Source organism: Mandrillus leucophaeus, unplaced genomic scaffold (assembly GCF_000951045.1).
Source record: "Mandrillus leucophaeus isolate KB7577 unplaced genomic scaffold, Mleu.le_1.0 Scaffold89, whole genome shotgun sequence".
Taxonomy (NCBI): domain Eukaryota; kingdom Metazoa; phylum Chordata; class Mammalia; order Primates; family Cercopithecidae; genus Mandrillus; species Mandrillus leucophaeus.
The window spans coordinates 5,657,588-5,663,783 of NW_012109696.1; positions in this window are offsets into that span (position 1 = coordinate 5,657,588).

Consider the following 6,196-nt stretch of genomic DNA (forward strand, 5'->3'; position numbering starts at 1 on the left):
CCCGCACCGTGCCTTCTTGTAGCCCAGTCACACTTTCACTGAGCCCAGCATTTTCAGAGACGCTGGGTGAGAGGGACTTCTCTGAACATATAGTCAGAAAGAGTACTGGCAAGGCAAAATCCACAGCCTTGTTTGCCCCCAAGTACCCTGACTCCCGGTCTGCACTGGTCATCTCTGACGCTGCCTCACTGTGCCCACACCTGGCCTGCAATTTATTTCTATTTACCAACCAAAGGCAATATCTGTTCCATTTTGTAAGTTAAAAAAGAATGTAAAATCTTCATGGAAATGAATTGAAAATCGCCTCAATCATTTACTTAAGATGAATTAAAAATTCAGAATTATGACAAATAATACTTGTGTAAGTTACCCATATAATTACTGTATTTCAATAAGAAGCTACCAGAAAACGCTAAATGTGTGACATAAATATAAGACAAAATATTGCATATAATTTGGAATAAGATTAACAAAGAAAAAACTATCACTTTTAAGCAAAACTTACCAGTGGTCTGGCTTAAATTTGGGTTGAATTCAGGGTAAGTCCAGTCAGATGAGCCATTTGGATGAAAAGCTTTCACTTTGTGTTTCTTATGATAGCTCCCTGAGGAAGCAAATTTCTTGCCATTTCACATCTAATATAAGTCCATTGTTGGTGAAAAGATGGCTAAATTGGTTGGTCATTTTGTAATAAAATATCTCATGACTTGTTTATCTGATCAATGAAGAGTGCATTCTCAAGCTGTTCGGTGTTAATGGGCCTGTTGCCCTAAAATGGTGAATTATTGACTCTCAGGGAGACATGGGGGTTTGAAAACTCAGATCAGATTTCCTGCTTGAAATTGACAGATTGCAGTTAAATTGTGAGAATCAAGAATGCATGCCCTTTGCCTCTCACGCCGTGGAGATGCGTAAAATGTAAAACCATTGCTAACAACATTATGAAACTAGCTTTTTAAAAAAATTACATCTTAACACAAAATTGCAGATTCAAGTGTGAAAAAGTTATGCACATAAACACAGAAATATTTTGGTGCAATTTGAAAGGTCCAATTTCTGTGCTCCAGTGATGTATTTATCTTAGTTTGCTTTGAGCTGGGTTTTGAAATGTTATGCACGCGTTCATTCACCATTCAAGTATCCATTTGCCGATTTATCTGCTCACCACGTTTTAACTGTGGGCTGACCATGTGCCAGGGATTGTACTAGCAATGAGGGCACTGCAGTGTACAGAGGTGTGGTGCCTGGCCTCAAGGGTCTCACGGTGGTCCTAGGGAGATGGCAAGCAGCTGTGCCACAGACTTGAGCCACATTCTATTGGTCCAGAGCCTGGCTTTGGAGTCAGGTGAATGCAGGTGCAGAGAAGCCTGCATCCCAGCCCTGCTTGGCAGCCTGGGAAGATCACTCCCCTCTCTAAAACTCAGTTTTTCTATCTGTGAAATAGGGTTCATAACAATATTGGCTTACAAGGTTATTATGAGGAACCAGCAAGATGACCTGCCTAGAATGCTTGCTACCCACCTGGGAGATAGAACCCCTCACGGACGTTCACTAACACTACGTTCCAAAACACATGTGCCTCAGAAAACACAGCGAGGTGACCCAGAAGCTGCCAAGTGTTCCATTTCCCAGCCGCTGTATGGCAGCACCAGCTGCAGGCCCTTGCAGCCCCCACTGTAGGCTGCACAGAGAAAAGCCCAGGGCAGCCAGGCCCCAGCATCTATGCGCTCTCCTGCCTAGCCTGTAAGGGCCACAGCATCAAGATCCTCTTTGCAGGCCTCTGGGAGGAGACAGTGGGTTTATGATTAAAAAAGCAGAGACCACTCCCTTCTCTCTGCAAACTGCCAAGATAATCAGGAAAAAAGATAGCGATACCTTTCATAAAATTAGAAAAAAACCTCTCACCACCACAAACCCCAGAAGGACTGTGAAGCAGGCTGGAACTTGGCCCACATGCTGCCCCGAGGTCTTCAGGGGAGCGACACAGCTCAGGCCCCGGCTTCTGCAGCTGCCGGAGAGCAGGGGGGCAGCAGGAGGGGGCAGCTCCCTTCCCTTACGCTCACCTCTGCAGGGTCTGATTTGTTTTACTGCAGTGCTCTTCACCTGAAAGCTGCCGTTCACGTGGCGCCATGGCCTCTGCTTCAGGACACCCGCTTCCCCAGCCTCCTGCTGCCTGGCCACCCTCCACCGTCACAGCCTCCGTTCCTGGAAAACTCTGCTGCCCTGATTTCCTGGGGCACGTTCTCCCTGAACTGGGGCTTCTATTTGTCTTGGCCTATTGAGTGGAATCATGAAGCTGCAGTGATGTCGGACGAACAAGCCCAGGGGTCTGGAAGGCACCACGATGTCTGTCATTAATAAGGCCGCACGGCTCTCTGGAAAGTCACTGAGTAGATTCCAGCGGCTCCCAACACATAAATAAAGGAGCTACGTGAGGCGAAGGAGGTGTTAATTAGTTTTACCAGAGTGATCATGTCACTGCGTCAGTGTACATGAGAACAACACGTTGTGCACCTTAAATATATACAATTTTTATTTAAAATGTAAAGGAATGTTAGGCAGTCAATGAAAATAAATGATGGCAAAAACCCAATCTAATGGTCTTTTGTCCAATCTAATGGTAGTAACTGGGTACAATTATTCGTATACTAAGTAAACTGGTCTCTCAAAACGTTTAAGAATAGTAAGGTTTGGTGCAGAGAGAAAGAGACACCTGAGCGCTTGCAGCAGGCAGGTTCTGGAGAAGTCACTCGGGAGCGGCCTGTGCCGAGGGCTCTGCATCCCCACAAGGCTCACAGTGGCGCTTTCACACACAGTCCTCTTCCATCCAAACCTGTGCCCTCCAGCTCGGAGCCACCTGCCCGGTATAGCTGTTGAACACTTGAAGCATGCTTAGTCTGGCCGGGCGTGGAGGCTCACTCCTGTAATCCCAGCACTATAAAAGGCCACAGCGGGCAGATCACTTGAGGTCAGTAGTTTGAGACCAGTCTGGCCAACATGGCTAAACCTCGTCTTTACCAAAAATACAAAACTTAGCCAGGCACGGTGGCACATGTCTGTAATCTTAGCTATTCGGGAGGCTGAGTCATGAGAATCGCTTAAACCCGGGAGGCGGAGGTTGCAGTGAGCTGAGATCACGTCACTGCACTGCAGCCTGGGCAACAGAGAGACTATCTAAAAAAATAAATCAATAAAATAAAGGTGTAAAATACACAGCCAATTGCAGAAAAAAAAGTAAAATGTACATGCTGAAATGATATTTTTAATATACTGGGTTAAATAAACTATATCATTAAAAAATAAAAAGAACCACAAACTGAAGTGCTTTAGGGACCAGGCAAGGAGGAAGAAGGGAGACATCCCATGTAAGGAAGAAGTGGGCAGGCACCTGGGGAGGGAGGAACCCCCCTGAAACTTTTGCATCCAATCTCCACCTGGGTGGACAGATTGCGGCTGCCACTGAACAGCTGCGTGTCCAGCCATGAGCCCACAGACCCTGTGCTGAGGCCCCAGCAATTTCCTTCCATCCAAATCAAAGTTCTGTTCTCAGAAGGAGGGCTGGCTTTGGAGTAAAGAGGATCTGGGCTCCACTCCAGGTGAAGTGAATTATTTCAGCGTTGGAGCCTCAGTTTCCCCAATGTAAAATGGGCCCAGTAATACCATTAATACCACTGCAAGCTTTAGGATAGAAACTTATGTCAGTATGTATGCAAGTTCACATGTCAGTTTGACTCCTAGGAAGTACTGACCAGTGGTTGCGCAGTGATGCAGTCTAGATATTTACCAGCCATGCACGTTCGTGCTTGAAAACGCTTCCAAGTAACTTGCATCTGCTTCACAGGTGAGGAGACAGAGGCTCTGAGCCCCCAGGAGGCAGTGCAGGGAGTCCTCTTGAACTACTGGTTCCTCCATTCACAAAACACTTATTGTTGTGATCTTGGAGAGTAAATTTAGAATCTGACCCATGTTTCAAAATAACTGCATAAAGTTCCTACTAGGTGTTAAGTAATTTTTTCTTTTGCTACAGTAAAGCATACAGAATAGAATACTTGCCATTGTAGCCATTTTTCAGTGGACAATGCAGTAGCATTAAATCTATTCACAATTTGTGTAACCACCACCACTGCTATCCCCAAAACATTTTCACCATCCCCAACATAAGCTCAGCACCTCCAACAGCACCACCTACTCCATCCCATTCCCCAGCCTTGAGTGTCTCCGCTCTACCTTCTGTCTGTGAAATTGCTTATTCTAAGTATTTCGTGTCCATGGACTCATGTCATAGCTGTCCTTCTGTGTCTGGCTTACTGCACCTCATGTGCTTTGCAGGTCCATCCTGGTTGCAGCATGTATCAGAACTCCATCCCTTGTTGAGGCTGGAAGCATCCCTTGTACGGACAGACCACGCTGGGTTCACCCATTCGCCTCTCAATGGGCACAGTTGCTCCTCCTTTTTGGTTATTGTGAATGATGCTGCTATGACTTTGCTGTACAATTACCTGTGCCAGCCTCTGCCCACAATTCTTCTGGACATATATGCCTAGGAGTGGAGTTTCTGTGTAATACGGTAGTTCTACATTTACCTTTATAAGGAGCCACCAAACTTTTCCATGCCAGCTACTGGGTAGTAGTTTTTATCGGAATTTACAATTTGTTTTGGGGGTTTTGGGACCTTACCTCACCATCCACTAATATATGTTACTGTGGAATGCACTAAAGTTCTAGAAAAAGAAAAACAACAACTTAAGACCATTGCAAAATAAAATACAACATACATCATAAATGCCCTGGCCAACAATTATGTATGGGAAGTTCTAGAGGAAAACCAACAACTTGTGACCATAGTGAAATAAAATACAATGTAAATCATAAATTCCCTGGCCAACAATTACATGTATAAGAAGTTCTAGGGGAAACCAACAACTTAAGATCATAGCAAAATAAAATACAACATAAAGCATAAATGGCTCAGCCAACCCTACATGTCCAGGATATGGACAACTTAACCAACAACTTAAGGATAACCAACAACTTAAGGATAACCAACAACTTAAGACCATTGTAAAATAAAATACAACATAAATCATAAATGTCTAGAAGATAACCAACAACTTAGGACCATTATAAAATAAAATACAACATAAATCATAAATGTCTAGAGGATAACCAACAACTTAGGATCATTATAAAATAAAATACAACATAAATCATAAATGTCCCAGCCAACAACTGCATGTATGCAAAGTTCTAGAGTATAACCAATAACTTAAGACCATAGTAAAATAAAACATAACATACATCATAAATGCCCTGGCCAACAATTACATGTATAGGAAGCAGATGACTTTAAAATTACTATACATTGACCAGTGTTTTTACTGTGGTTCCTTCTGCTTCAAGCTTAGCTCTAAGAAAAGGAAAAGAAAAGAGAAAAGCATAAATAAAACAAAAAAGTTGTAGCCCCCTTTTGTGTCTTTGTCTCCACTAGAGACTAAGTATTTACTCCTGGTCTACCCGATCAGTTACCTCCAGAGACGTTCACTGAGGTCCACTCACTGCCAGGAGTTTCGCTGAGTCCCAGGAGGGGTCCCACGTGCTCAGCCCTATTTTTATATACACTTTTTACAATGGAAGAGGACTTGAAGGATAGAACTTTTTTCTCCTTTGTTTTCAAGTTAAAACCCAGAGTCCTTTAGTGATCATCTTACCCAGGAAATAGGAGTAGTTGGCAGAACAAGAGAACTGAGGCCTCACCCCCGGCCCCACCATCCCACAGCTTTGTGACTTGGGCCCTTCATCTGTTTTTCTCCGATCTCGATGTGACTTTCTCAGCAGGAGGAGTGGAGCGTGGACCCCGCTGCCTGTCACTGGGCTGAGCCTAGAGACTCCAGCTGAGCAGAAGGAGAAAACCAAGTACAAGGAGACTTGTGATGGGGTCTCAGGGACACACCCAGGTGTGATGGGATCTCAGTTACACACCCAGGTGTGATGGGGTCTCAGGGACACACCCAGGTGTGATGGGATCTCAGTTACACACCCAGGTGTGATGGGGTCTTGAGGACACACCCAGGTGTGATGGGGTCTTGAGGACACACCCAGGTGTGATGGGATCTCAGGGACACACCCAGGTGTGCTGGGGTCTCGAGGACACACCCAGGTGTGATGGGGTCTCGAGGACACACCCAGGTGTGATGGG